The 15,021-nt window shown below is 39.1% G+C and overlaps 1 pseudogene across 1 annotated transcript in view; it reads right to left on the reverse strand.

The window, feature by feature from the left end:
• Positions 1–15,021, reverse strand: part of LOC306870374 (cilia- and flagella-associated protein 299-like) — a 60,998-nt pseudogene that overhangs the window by 25,236 nt on the left and 20,741 nt on the right. The window contains exon 3 of the transcript in view: positions 13,180–13,270. The product of the transcript in view is annotated as a cilia- and flagella-associated protein 299-like (transcript). The remainder of the gene's footprint in view (positions 1–13,179; positions 13,271–15,021) is intronic.

Raw genomic sequence — 15,021 nt, forward strand, 5'->3', positions numbered from 1 at the left:
TAAAGGTAAAGTGCATAGTCCTTGGTTGTATTATGCTTGTGTATTAAGTTTCAAAACTGGCATGAATCATGTGAGCACGTGTATAAGCTAATTATTTTAATTAGACAATTCTTATTTGATTAATTATTTACTATACTGCAACAATCTAAATCCTAAACAATCTGCAAGTGTCTTAAAGAAAAATCAAAGGAGAGAAAAAAAAAATCTAATTTGTCTGCACAAGTGCTTGCAAATGTGGTAACATTTTATTGGAGGCTAAATACAGATAATAATTTCAGTGGTCAAAAACAATTTAACAAATGAAAGACCTGTTAAAAATTGATTCTTAGCTTGGTAATTAAAGGTTAGGGAGACAAAAATAAACAGTATAGAATCAAGGTTATGATTAGACCTTTGAAAAGCATGATAGACCCAAGAAGGAAGACAAGTTTGCCCTATATTTAAGACCGAATCCATTACTTCATTCAACTTGGCTTCCTCTTTAGAGTGAAAATCACTTTCACATGAATATATAAGACACAATGATGACAATAAGCCATATGACAGAATATGAGTTTGTAAGAATTGTGTTGAAGACATGAATAACTTTATTACTGCTGTGACTAATGGGTAAATCAGGATAAACCTCAGCCACAACCACAACCACAGCTGAGCTTTACCACCACCACCCACTGAAAAGTCGAAACTGATGATTAACAAAGTAATATTGGACTTAACTGTATAAAGACCAATAACTTTATAATGCACATGTATGCAATACGCTATTCCAAGTAATTTACAATTGCATATTCTTTAGAAGATTTACAATATAATTTTAATTCACAATGATTTGTTGAAAGGATACACAATAAGTATACAATCCACTAGCCTAGGTGTTTTTTTTATTTGCTGTATGTTAGACATTTTGTCCACATTTTGAGTAAAAATTAAATGATCAAGTAATAGTTTTGTATATTGCACAGTGACTGTAAATTACCAAACAGATGTAAATTGTTATTGTAAATTGAAATTTCCTCTCTACTAACACGGCACAGGAACATTCTTGAGTGTGTCTAAGAATCCTGAAGTGTTTTCCTGTTGATTGGTATCATAAACAACCTCCATTAGTTTTTGTTTGTCACATCTAGAAAATATGTATACATTATGTTTCAGTGAAATTAGAATGATTAGGTGATGAATGATCACATTCACTGAAAACGGCTTTTGAATGAGCAGGCGTGATGTAAAATTATATTAGTTTTCAATTGCTATGTCCTACTTTTGCCCTTCTGTGATGTGGTGCTGCCAAACAAGTTTTCCTTTGTATTTTAAGAACAAGATGTGCTGATATCATTGTTCGACGTATTCATCTCTTCCATAATGGTTGCTAAAAGCATCAAAGCACACTGGGCTGATGGCTGCAGCGGACTGTACTCAAAATAAAGTGATGGTCTCTGGTTATTTAGTTGTTGGCTTCAAATTTATTCAGAGACTGAAATTTAAATACAAGGTGAAGTAGCTGCCAGAACACAATCCTGGAACACAAATGAGTAACAATATCCCACAGCAATTATATGTATGATATGTAACTGAAAAAGACACAGACACAGACACACACACACACATTCACCCACACACACACACACACACACACCATTTTTCCTTTTTCTACAACACACTGTTTGAGGAAAACAAAACAGATTCACAAAATGTGATGCATCACAGAAAAAAGCTAAACAAATCACACCTGCAAACTCTGAGGACTGAAAAACTGGAACAACTGTAATCTGAAAGCTATTTTACAACCCATTAACATGAATTGCCCTTTGCAATTGTTATTTTTTATTTTTTTTTGGTTAAGTCTGCCCTGATGCTGCATTGGAGTCAATCTGAATAAGTAGCAGCTGTATCCAACAAGGCAAAGAAAACATGCTCCATAGCGCCCTTGTGTGAGTTTCCTTCCCAAGGATCATGCATTGCTCCAGTGTAAATATTACAATCTTTCTTGAGCTGATCATGTGCTAAACAGGAAGTCACAGCTAATCATGTACTGTGTAACAAAATGCAAACAGACATTCACTGTCTTCACATTTTAAGCTTAAAATAATGTAATATAATATAATATAATGTACAGAGTAGAATATGGTAGAGTAGAGTAGAATAGAATATATTGCTGTACAAATTATGGAAGCAAAATCATGTATACCTCTGATGTCTAAATTAGCTAATAGTGAGTAAAAAGGCTTTTCAGTATTAAATACTTGAGACATGTCAAATTATCCTCACATTACACTTGAATTGTAATTTATGTCCAAGTAAGCAGGATTTGAGCTGTTTTGCATGGTAAACTCTCAAGTTTCCCTCCTCCTACGCTAGTGCAAACTTTGCAACTGTGTTATTCTAAGAACTCTCATCCATGACACCTGTCAAGAGACCTTTTGCTGTTGTTGGCCTCATCGCTGGAAGCTTCTCCAAGACAAATATTATTGCCCCACCACTTTGCAGGACTCGACCGTATCCCTGTACCTCTTTAGCCAGGGGGGTCAAGACGATTATGACAAGAAGCTATAAAATGAATGGCATGCTGTATCCAAGAAAATTACCAAAAAGTATACATTTTAACTCACACAACACAAGCTGACCACTGTTATCTACAGCAGCACTCCAACATCATGTTTCCAAGGCAGGATCAAAGTAGATGACATAAGCCATTACACCCTTTAGAGAAGCAAGATAAATGTTCAGGGAGGGCTCTTATCAAAGGCCCGGCTGTTTTAAGATTCTGATTAAAGTCCTGCAGTCCCAGTGGAAATAGGTGTACAAACATTACACTGTTTGCATTGGCCTGAGAATTTAGTAAGAAGCTCCCTCCAGATTGCCCATGAGACCCAAAAGCAGTTTTTCTGATGCATTATGGGGAGGAGGGTTCAGTGTTTCTCTGCACTTTCTGAACCTATGTCAAATACTTCAGTGGCAAAACAAAATATTCAACACTGCTGGAACAAAATACTGAGCAGTAAGTATGTTGATCCTACACTAGCTATAAATCTGTACCTATATAATCAAATCAGTCTAATATCACTAATATATGTTTATTTTAGCACGCCTGTCAGTCTCCTGCAAAAGAATACAGGTCTTCCGCTGTCTGAAGAAGATGAACAGATTTGGGATTGTCAGAGAGCAAAGACATGGAATGCATGGTGATATCAACATTGCCAGATGGCGGTTGGAAGTAGGAAGTTGATAGGTGAAATTCAAGAGGGCAATGATGACATTTTCACTCTAGGGTTTCACTTCTTTTATCATTTACTCCCCTCATGTTTTTTTGTGTCATTCTTTCGGCTACTATATCAATTCTAATCACCATTGTGGCTAAGACAAAACAATTACTCATGGTCTTCTGGTTGCATTACTTATTACTGCAGGTATTCTAGATAATACATAATTTATATAAGCATATATAAGCATTTTTATTGCGATTACTTCATGGCTACATTATAGCTTACTTACATATGTGATGATCTGCCTGATGCATTTCAATGTATCCAAATTCCATGTTTCACAGCGAGTATTAGGTTAAATGTTTGAATTTAATTCCCGTCAGTTTTCTGGCAGGTGAAATAACTCTTTTTCAAGCCAAGATGGCAATCCATCTGTGCACCTGCTATTATATAGTACAACAAAATGAAAATATGGGAATAATTTGGCACGTCAAATGTTTTGAAACAGCAAGTGTTACAATAAACCAAATTCATTGGTGAGCACACGTACTATGCCAATAATTCATTGGGAGGCTGTCACACACTGTTCCTAATACCGCTTAAGGACAAATCTCTGCAAAGATGGCATTCCTCGAGCTTGTCAAAAAAGGCTAAGATGTAATAACATTAGCATATGGTTAGAGAAGGAGAGAGAGAAAGAGAGAAAGAGAGAGAGAACGAAAGGGCTTTGTGGGTGAAATGGTGTGCAGTATTTGCTCAGGTGGAATAAAACACATTCAAGCAGGCCACTATGTATTGATAAAACAAAGAAGATTCCAAAGAATGTGCTTTGTGAGCTTGTGAGCCTTCTCGAGTATAATTGCATTTCCCAGTCGGATGGGCAGCCATTACCAACAACAGAGGTCCATGCAAACCCCGGTCACACGTCTGCAGTCACTTGGATGTGCTTGAATAATTTGTACTCAAGATGAAATAATTGATTGCTACAGGCCAAGTATTCTCACCCAAGTAATTCCACATATCATCTATTACGTTTATTGCTTAGACGTCTTCAGCTGCTGAAACAATGTCCAGCTTATGTTGAGCTCATTCTTGATGTGAGCACTCTACAGCATAGGTTATAAAGCTCCGGAAAGGAAAAAGAAGGCCTTGATGGAGCAGGTGTACATTCCTCAGAAAGAAGAGCCAAGAACCCTTCAGCGCAAAGAGGTTAAATTGTTCCTTACAAGTAAGAGAGCTCATGTCATGTGTCATGCTGAAAAATGATGTCTGTGGATAGGAGTATCAGGAATAACAACATCACGATGTCGGAAAGTGGACTAGATAGAATTCCATCGCTGTGGCTGATAAACAGGTGCAAGGAGAGAACGTGAAAAGGAATGCGTTGGAAATGATGGAAATAACTTTTGATTATGGCATGAGTCTCCCATAATGCTTCTAAACGCTTAAGGAGTCTTCTGATTTATGGCGCAAGTATCAGATCAAGCTGTTACATGTAAGATATCACAGTAAAACAGCAAGATACCGCACTTCATTTAAACTGGTGAAGCAGAACCAGATAAATTATGTTACTTCACCCAAAAATGAAGGTTTACTCGCTTCTTTTGTGTAGAACACAAAAGAAGATATTTCGGAAAACAAAAACTATTTTTTTTTAAAACATCTTGATTAAATGATGGCAGAATAGTTTTTTTTGGGTGAACTTTCACTGAATTTGTATAGAAACATGCATTGTTATCCAAGCCAAGACCCTAAACGTGTTTACCAATAACTCCACCACATTGTCATTCTACATTTATTACAACAGTGCGAGTCTAGTCTTTCTAGAGAATGCACAAAGCAGACGAACAAAACCCAGAGACTTGAGAAATTAGATTAAGTGTATCCCGTTTCACCTCCTCTAAAAATCTTCCAGCACATATTTGAAAAGATGGTCAAGCCATTGCAGCTGTTCATTAGAGAGGCAGGCTACAGGAAACCGTTTAAGATGGGTTCTTCCAGCCATGTTAGCAGGAAAAACATCATGCCATTTGTTTTTTGGCAACATACCCAAACTTGATCTCTTCTCTATAGATTAAACACGTCCAAATATTAATCACATTAGCTATTCACCTACCACTTAATGCATTATTAGAGTATAATGGTGTGTAAAATTATTGTCAACCAACAAAATGAAGGACCCTTAACAAAATACCAAGCATATCTAAATTCATTTTACAAAGGGACTTCTTTGTCTATTCTATGAATGAGTCCAAACTTAGGGGGGTCAGATACCCCAACCCTCAACCCTTTGAAAGTCTTTGTGGGGCTTTCAAGGGGAGGTCACATGATAGCTCTGCATGACTGTTTTTTAAGGGACCTCCACCTTTGGTCAAGTGCTTTGAAACCAACATGCTATTGTTATTTTACTGGCCATGACAAGGACAAAGGGCCGACTGACCGGGACACACACTCTCACTGTAATGGTATATGGCTGGGAAATTCACTCATTTCTATGCTTCTTAATGCGATCTTTGAACTGCATGGCTGACCACAGTATCTTCTATACATGAACACAACTTATCAATACAGAACTTGCTGGGTCTGTGGACAAAAGACAAGAACTTGCTTTGTATAAAAAAAACACTAAGATGTTTTTTATTCAGATTTTTAATAATAATCAGTAGGAGAACGTCTATTTTATGAACAGACCTGGGTAATGCAAGCAATGCTTGCTTGAGACAACAAAGTGTTCAAGGGTAATTAGAAGCTCATTAGCAGGTAAAAATTAACTCAGATTAAGCACACTGAAGATATAATGGCTTTTGCTTTTTTAGTTTGTGAAGTTAAAGATTCATTTATTTTGTTCCAATGTGCCCTTTCTAGTTCAATTTAAATAGTCCTGTGGAATGACAAATATTTTATGTCATCTCTCAAAAAAGGTCATAAAATTACATGTTTAAATAATTTGCCATACCATAGGAAGTGTCAACTAACTACATTTAAAAATAAAAATTATAATACTGCAATAAATGTAAATTTGTAAATATAAATTTGATACCTCACAGATTTGGGTTTTTATTTCCACATTACATACAGACACATGAAATGTGAGCATTCTGTCATTCTCATTACATCTATAACAATATTTTAAGACCTACCAGTAACCCTGATTGATCAAAAACCTAAACAAATAAAGAATTTCATCTTTACGACGTACATGGCAGTTGTGGTTTGACTAGCATGTGCAACATTTCTTCTGCATAAATAAATGCATGAGGGAGAATACCACCAACCACCACCCATCACCCATTAATTTATTATGTGACTGTTTATTCACATATCACCTCAAAAACATGTTCACACAATGGCAACAATATGACCGAGGTTGCAGATACTGTTCTCAGAACCACCCACGATGCACTTGGATGACTTAATTCCATCATGAAATGAATAGAGAATGAATAGTACAAAAATCAACTCCACTGGCTGTGAAATTGAAGAGGGCATGAATGCTGACATCATTGTATCACTGGCATAAGAGCAAAAACAAATAGCAGGAGGGTGGGGCAGGGTTAGGGGTTAGAGCACCTTCAGTTTCAAATGTGTACCACCCATCAATGGAGCCCCTCAGGCATCCAGCACAGGTGTGACCTGGATTTGATAAAAAAACAAACAAAAAAAAAACCTTAACTTCTTACCCAGAGTAAATAATGCCAAAGCTGTCCAGGTGCACCTTTTGTTTGTGTGTGACTTTTGGCAGCAGGGCAACTTTCGCAACACCAACGAATAGGAAAAGTACAATGTATGCTGAGCTGAGTGCTTTATGAGCTCAGCTGATTGAAGAGATAACACTAACCACAGGACTCAAGAACGCCGTGCCTGGATGGTGCTGATAAGAACTTAAATGACAGTAGCGTTTGCTTTGCCCCTGTTTTTGACCAAATCTGAGCCCATGATTAAGTTAAAACTCAATTGCACCTTTTTTCAGTGAAATGCCACATCAGCAGATTTAAAACAAGTTGGAACATTCATTGCACACGGTGTTTAAACAACTGACACATGTCAGTCAAACAGAACTTGCAGTCCATATAATGGTTTCCTCAACAAAAAAACAAAACAAAAAAACTATCTATCTATCTATCTATCTATCTATCTATCTATCTATCTATCTATCTATCTATCTATCTATCTATCTATCTATCTATCTATCTATCTATCTATCTATCTATCTATCTATCTATCTATCTATCTATCTAGAGGAGTGTAAAGATTCAAGATTTTTATTTGTCACATACACAATTATACAGAGTATGACCAGCAGTGAAATGTAGGTCAGGTCCACTCCAAGGACAGTGCAATTATATAGAATACAAAAACACAGAATGTACATCAATATTAAGAAAAATAAAAGTAGAAAAATAAAAGATAAAAAATATAAATATAAATGTGCAGGTCAGTATGTTTGTTGACTTAAATAGTAATATAAGAAGGAATGTGCAAAAAGTTGTACAGGGTATTTACATAGCAGCAATACGAGGTAGAAAAAAATGATGAATAACTTATTTATATAGTGATATTTACATGGAGTCGTGAGATGTTATGACACAGAGTTAGAGTTTCAGGCTACGGAAGCGCTTACCAGATGGTAGCAGAGTGAATAGACGGTTACCAGGGTTATTTGAGTCCTTGATGATTTTGACAGCTCTATTTTTGCCGTGTTTGAGGTAGATGTCCTGCAGAGAGGAGAGAGCAGACCCTGAGATGCGCTCAGCTAAGCGCACAACTCTCTGTAGTGCTTTGCAGTCCTGATTGGAGCTGTTTCCATACCACACTGAGATGCACCTATCTATCTATCTATCTATCTATCTATCTATCTATCTATCTATCTATCTATCTATCTATCTATCTATCTATCTATCTATCTATCTATCTATCTATCTATCTATCTATCTATCTATCTATCTTCCACTGTTGTATTTTTTTCTCTCCTATTTACCATTAATTTGTATACTAGGCTGATATTCTTTTTTTTTTTTTTAATACTTAGTGAGAAAAACTGCCTTGCTAGCACGTTGGAGGTCCAGAAAACATAAAAAGATAATCTAGGTTATGCTTATGTGTTTTCCTCATGTTCAAAATGTGAATTTCAAGCTGTTTTTATAATGTTTACCACTTTAGCTTTATAGTTCAGAGTTCAGCCAAGCTTGTTTCCATTCACAGTGGTGCATTATTTATACTGCATCATTTATATTATTGACACAGAATTTTGAAAATTATGACCTGGGAAGCCAGAAAAATCATTTTAAAATTTAAATTTAAATTAAAAAAATTTAAACAATTATGTGAACATGAAAATAGGTTATTTTCATGTAAGAAAAAGGAAAACAGTCCTGATGTAAACTCTATGAATTTGGATTATGAATAGAGACCTCCTAAGCATAAACTAACTGTTCTTATGCACTTGCAAAGGAAAGCCTTTTGAGTAATTGAGGATCTGTCAGCATAACATTGCTTGATACGCCACAGTACTTTTTTCACTCATATTTATGAATACAAGAAAGATTTTTTTCTGCACTAAAGGAACAGCTTGTACTCTTTATATCAGCCTCAATTATACTGGGTTATGACTCTGAATTGGGGCTTTAAAATAGCACTGTTTACAAAGTCAACAATTAGTGGGAAAGTCTGTCAGCAGTCGCTGGCTCAGCTTGCTGTGTGTTCCTCACTTAAACTCACACATCCCACTGGGGTTAGTACAAGAGGGTCAGGTAAAACACTTGTTTTCTATCTGGTTTTGACAAGGTGAGTGCAAAAAAACATTTAGTTTCCTGGCTGGCCAGAACAAATATGACTATAGTTTACATTCCACTTTCATTTATTTCTCTGGTCTTAAGTTGCACTGACATAGATTTATTAGAATTCTGCATTGCTTCCACCATTTGACCCATGAAGCAGTTATAATAAACTATTTCTCCTTTGTATAGGAGGTAAAAATCCCCAAACAAGATCTTTTTATCCCAGACTTATTAAATGAAACAAGGTTCTTTTGGACAGAAGTCTCATCTATTAAGGATTTCAGAACACAAGGCCATGACACATAGTGATCAGATGTCTGTCTTGGATATTATGATAAGGCTCCTAATCAAACTGTTAGGGCACATAGACCATGTACAATTATCATTCAGTTGAATTACAGGCATGACAGTATATGGACTGTCATTTTTTGTTTTAAATTAAAATTTTAGTCCTTCCTGGTCTCATCAATTCAACAGCATGATTTCATTTCAAATTTACTAAGAACAAAATCTGGATTTCAGTCAAAAACAACTGTACTTTGTTATTGTTTCACTGTACATTAGCAATATAGCTGCTTGGCTGAGGCAGAAAAAAACTAAATAATAAACATTTATTGGAAACAAAGTCAATTTTGACCTGCAACAAAAAAAACTACCTCGTTTTGGATTAGGATTTGTCCTATTTACAGTACAACTGTTAAACAAATGTAATGATTGACCAATCAAAATGTTTAAAAATTATTGAACAAGAGCCATAAACCAAAGCTAATGACGAAAACATTTAAATCAATACATCCTACTAAAGCATCTGGACTTTGTTCACAAACTGCAAGCTTGTCATGTTGTTCTTTAGTATGACAAATGCAGTAGAGCAGTAGACTAGATTGTCTATATGAAATTTTCCCGATTGTCAAGGGTTTCCTGTGGACCAATTTGTTGTGGAAAATCTGAAATAACATCTCTTTGAAGTCATCATACATCTTTATTGAGCAGAACCTGAAATGCTGTCAGGTCCAAAGGTGCTGATGTAATGCTAAAATTTTTACCATCTCCAGAAGTTTATCTCTTCAAATTTGCTGGATTTCAAACATTAGTAATGAAAGCAGATCAAGATAAATTCATGTTTTGTGTTTACACAAACTGTGGATCATTATAAGGAGCTCTGCAGTCTACAAACACAGCAGGTACACACATGCTAGAAAGTGGTGAAAGGATATATAAAACCACGAGAGATGACCGTGGTAATGGACAAACTTAAAAAAAACAAAAAAAAAACTGAACTACTAGAGTATGTTATTAACTGAAGTCTGGTAAAAGTTAGTCCACTTGAACAAACAGGGAATGTTTTATACCTACTTATTGTTTCTTCCTAATGAATAGATAAAAACTATTCCCTCTGTCTATTCCCAGACTATATTCAAATGTTTTATTTATTCATTTAAATAGCCTTGTAAAAACTAGAGCAAATTAAATTGTTTGGAGAAATACAAGAGCCCAAATGTAGGGGGTGCGACCGGTGGCTCCTACTGTGTATGGTTCGTCTTCTCTGAGACAGAAAACTGAGGTGGCAATAAAGCAAGGTATGTATGAGAAGCGGGGTTCCCTTTCAGTCGGTCACTCTGAGTCACATCAGATGACCGATGAAATTGGGATCTAGCCAGAGAGACCAATCCACTTCGAGTGTAACTAAACGAGGCAATGGACACTGGCATGCGATCATTGCATCCAGCTGCTGCTGATCACAGCGTGAGTATAAGAGGCAGCAGGTGCACCGCATTAATTCATCTTTCACTTCGGAGCCGAGCGGTGGTGGTCGCAGTCTCATGGGAAGAAAAAGTGATTTTCGTGAAGACAGTCACACTAGGAGTGTGCAGTGGCCAGGTCCCCTGCGTGCTTCAGCACTGAAAGAGCAAATTTCTCTAAAAGTGCAACACGTTCGTTTCTGGGTGTGGTTGTTTCCTGGCGCCTCAGGACGGTCATGATCGCTGCCTCACCTGTCTGGGCATTCAGCATGCTGAGGAAGCTTTCGAGGATGGTTCATGTTCTTCTTGTGGGGACATGACCATCTCGGAGTTGCACAGAAGACTCTGCTATGTCAAACATGGCGGAGTCCCTCTGCCTCTGCCGCAATCTGGCGTTCGTCCTGGCACCCGGGGCACCGCCGCATCCGGTGGAGTCAGAGGTGATTTGAGGATTATGGTGAGGGCTTCCCCAAGAGGAGTTCCTCACCCCTCAAGCACTCCACAGCCGGTGGTATTGCCGTTGGAACGGGAATACGGGAATGCCGTTCCTTCGGTGCTCCCCCTGACGACCAGATGTCGACGCTGTCGAGAGCTGTGCCCAGCAGTTCTCGGCGGCACAGAAGCAGACTGAGGCGATCAAGCACATCATGCGCGGGAGGAAACCTGCTGCTTCCACCCCGGTTGCAGCCCCTCAGCCTGCTCGTTGTCGTGGGTTTTGAACCGTGCACTTCACAAGCTGCCGTTCAAGATGTTGAAGCAGAAACGCATTTTCGGGTGCGTCCGTCCCCTAGATTGGTTTGCAGCGATCGACCTGAAGGACGCGTACTTTCATGTTTCGATCCTCCCGCGACACAGGCCATTCCTGCGATTCGCGTTTGAGGGTCGGGCATATCAGTACAAAGTCCTGCCCTTCGGGCTGCCCCTGTCGCCTCGCGTCTTCACCAAAGTTGCGGAGACGGCCCTTGTTCCCCTTAGAGAACAGGGTGCGCGCATCCTCAACTACCTCGACGACTGGCTCATATCTCACGAGCAGTTGTGCGCACACAGGGACCTGGTGCTCAGGCACCTCAGCCAGTTGGGCCTTCGGGTCAACTGGGAAAAGAGCAAACTCGTGCCAACGCAGAGGATCTCTTTTCTCGGCATGGAGTTGGATTCGGTTAACCAGACAGCACGCATCATCCAGGAACGTGCTCAGTCAGTGCTGAACTGCCTCAAGACTTTATTAGGCAGGACGGCGGTCCCACTGAAACTCTTTCAGAGGCTCCTGGGGCATATGGCTGCAACTGCTGCAATAGTTCCGCTCGGTCTGCTCCATATGAGACCGCTTCAGCACTGGCTCCATGGCCGAATCCCAAGGTGGGCGAGGATACGCGGTACTCACCGGGTTCAGAATACACCGGCCTGCCGCAAAACCTTCAGCCCGTAGTCAGATCCCTTGTTCTATCGGGAAGGAGTTCCCCTGGAGCAGGTATCCAGGCATGCTGTGGTATGGACGGGTCCCCAACTGCGTTGGCATATCAATTGCCTCGAGCTGCTGGCAGTACACCTTGCCTTGAGCCGCCTCAGAATGCTTGGATACCTGCTCCAGGGGCACTCCTTCCAGAAGGAACAAGGAACAAGGAATGAGCCTACTAGCACAGACACTGTGCAAGATCAGGGAGGACGAGGACCCGCGTGTGGTCCCTGGATGGGACGCGGAGGTTCTAGGTTCAGCACGAGCACTGTTCACAAGACGGGCCTATGCTCTGAAGTGGAACCTGTTCGTCGAATGGTGTTCCTCTCACCATGAGGACCCCCGGAGATGTTCGATCAGAGCCGTGCTTTCCTTTTTGCAACAAGGGTTGGAGTGTAGGTTGTCGCCCTCCACCCTTAAGGTTTATGTTGATGCTATTTCCGCTCACCACGACCCCGTAGAGGGGAGGTCGGTGGGGAAGCACGATCTGGTTGTCAGGTTTCTTAGGGGGGCCAGGAGGTTAAATCCTCCTAGGCCTTCCTCCCTACCCTCTTGGGATTTGGCATTGGTGCTAAGAGCCCTACAAACTGCCCCCTTCTGACTCCTTATCACGTCCTGTCGCCACAATCTCTGTACCACCGCTGAGCTGCCAGGTCACCGGCTCGGTTCCTCAGCGAGAGCATGAATCAATGCGGTGCACCTGCTGCCTCTTATACTCACGCTGTGATCAGCGGCAGCTGGAAGCTATGATCGCATGCCAATGTCCCTTGGCTCGTTTAGTTACACTCGAAGTGGATTGGTCTCTCTGGCGAGATCCCAATTTCATCGGTCATCCAACGTGACGTCTCCGTTCCCTCCTTCAGAGAACGACGGTTACATATGTAACCGAGACGTTACCCTCCTGAATTTGACACAGTGGGGATTGTGTTCCTGTCCTAATGGAATTGCAGAAATATTCTGGGGAATCCCATTACGTAGCAAATGGAGTGCTGTAATAATGTACTCACAGTCATTTCCCCACTGCGGTTAGCCTTCTCCCGCTTCGCCAGAGCTCTCAGGAAGTTATCTTTGAGTTCCTTTCCTGTACTTGCCACCTTCCTGGAAAAAACAACATTTAAACAGTTTGAAATGTCTCTTAAAAATCTCTTTCATGCCTAAATGTTCTCAGCTTAATTCATTCTCACAGGCAAACATTGATACTTACTTTTTGATATTGATGCATTTTCATAGAGCCAAAAAACTAAGTGATTAAATAAAATTCTTTCCGATATTCCACTGTATACAAAGTACTACGATATGACAGTACTAATGAATTTGGATATATTATTTCTTTTATTTTTACCTCAGTAAATCAAATCACCTTTTAAAAGTGAACAAGAATGATACCACATATCACAAGAATATTTGTTTTCAAGAAATGCATCCAAAATATTTGAGAAACAAATCCTGCTCTGACTCAAATTACAACTGAACTGTAAAATACACCAAACACCTACAAGCATTGTAACAATCATACGGATTATAAAAATATCCAGAATATTGAGTAACATTAAAATGATGAAATACGCTGCCTGAAAAATGTAAATAATCTCAAGGAGTGATTTCCGACAAAATTATATCTTCATAAAATAAATCATACTGCCTCCACCCTAAAACTGCTGGTAATTAATCACAGTGGGAATTGCTATTGAATAAATCCTCTCTTGAATTATTATCTCTGTCATTTCAGGAAGGTTTTTTCTCTCTCTGTGCTATTTGGCTTTTTCCCATGAAAGCAAAGATTTGGCAAACTCCAGCCTGTACACCTGACAAAACACTCATTGGCATTCATCTCTCAGACGTTTCACAGTGCAGTACCAGCAATAGCGCCTTGTCATCCACCCCAAATTTGCTCAACATTCATAATGTCTGCACTATACCCGCAGAATCATCTGCCTGCCAGTAAACAAGTATTTGAGAACTACTTTTTTTTACTCAGTTTCGCAGGGAGCAAAAACAGGTGAAAAGGGCAGCAGAGATTACCCTCTCCTCACATCATAAAAAAAAAAAAAAAAATGTAACAAACTGCCTCATTTAACCTATAAAACTTGGTCTGCTCCCTACAAAAAATGTCAAATGTTAAAGGAACAGTTCACCCAAAAATAAAACTCACCCTCATTAATTTTAATCAGTGGAACACAAAAAGATGTATCAAGCACTATGTTCAGACGGCTCTTTTCCATACAAAAAAAGTCGATGTCTGTCAAGGTCCCAATAGGTCAAAATTGTTTCTGGACCTTCAAACAATGTGTGTGAACATATACATGAGTCCTAACGAAGATTGTGAATAGTTCTGTTCCTTCTTGTTCCGTGGAATTGAACAACTTTCAGAAAATTGTTCCAATTGCAAATGTTTTGGTATTCACGTGCTTATTGTTTTTGTTTGCACTACAACAACACAAAAAAACAGAGAAGAAAAGTCAAACTTGATAAAATTTCACACAGAACTCAAAAATGGACTGAACAAAATTATTGGCACCTTGTCAACATTGTAAGAAATAATGTGATGCTCCTGTAATTTGTATTTAGACACACCTGTGGCAAGTAACAGGTGTGGGCAATAGAGTAATCACACTTGCAACAAAGAGTTGTCTGTGGATTTGAGAGAAAAATTTGTGGAAAAACATGGACAATCTCAAGGCTACAAGTCCATCTCCAGAGACCTTAATGTTCCTGTGTCATGGTGGAGGTTCAAATAAGTTTTGGGGTTGCTTTGCTGCTTCTTGCACTGGATGACTTTACTGTGTGAACATTATCATGAAATCTGATGATTACCAAATAAGTTTTGGCGACGTAACGGCCAGTGTCAG

This window comes from Barbus barbus (genome assembly GCF_936440315.1).
Source record: "Barbus barbus genome assembly, chromosome: 5".
Classification (NCBI taxonomy): domain Eukaryota; kingdom Metazoa; phylum Chordata; class Actinopteri; order Cypriniformes; family Cyprinidae; genus Barbus; species Barbus barbus.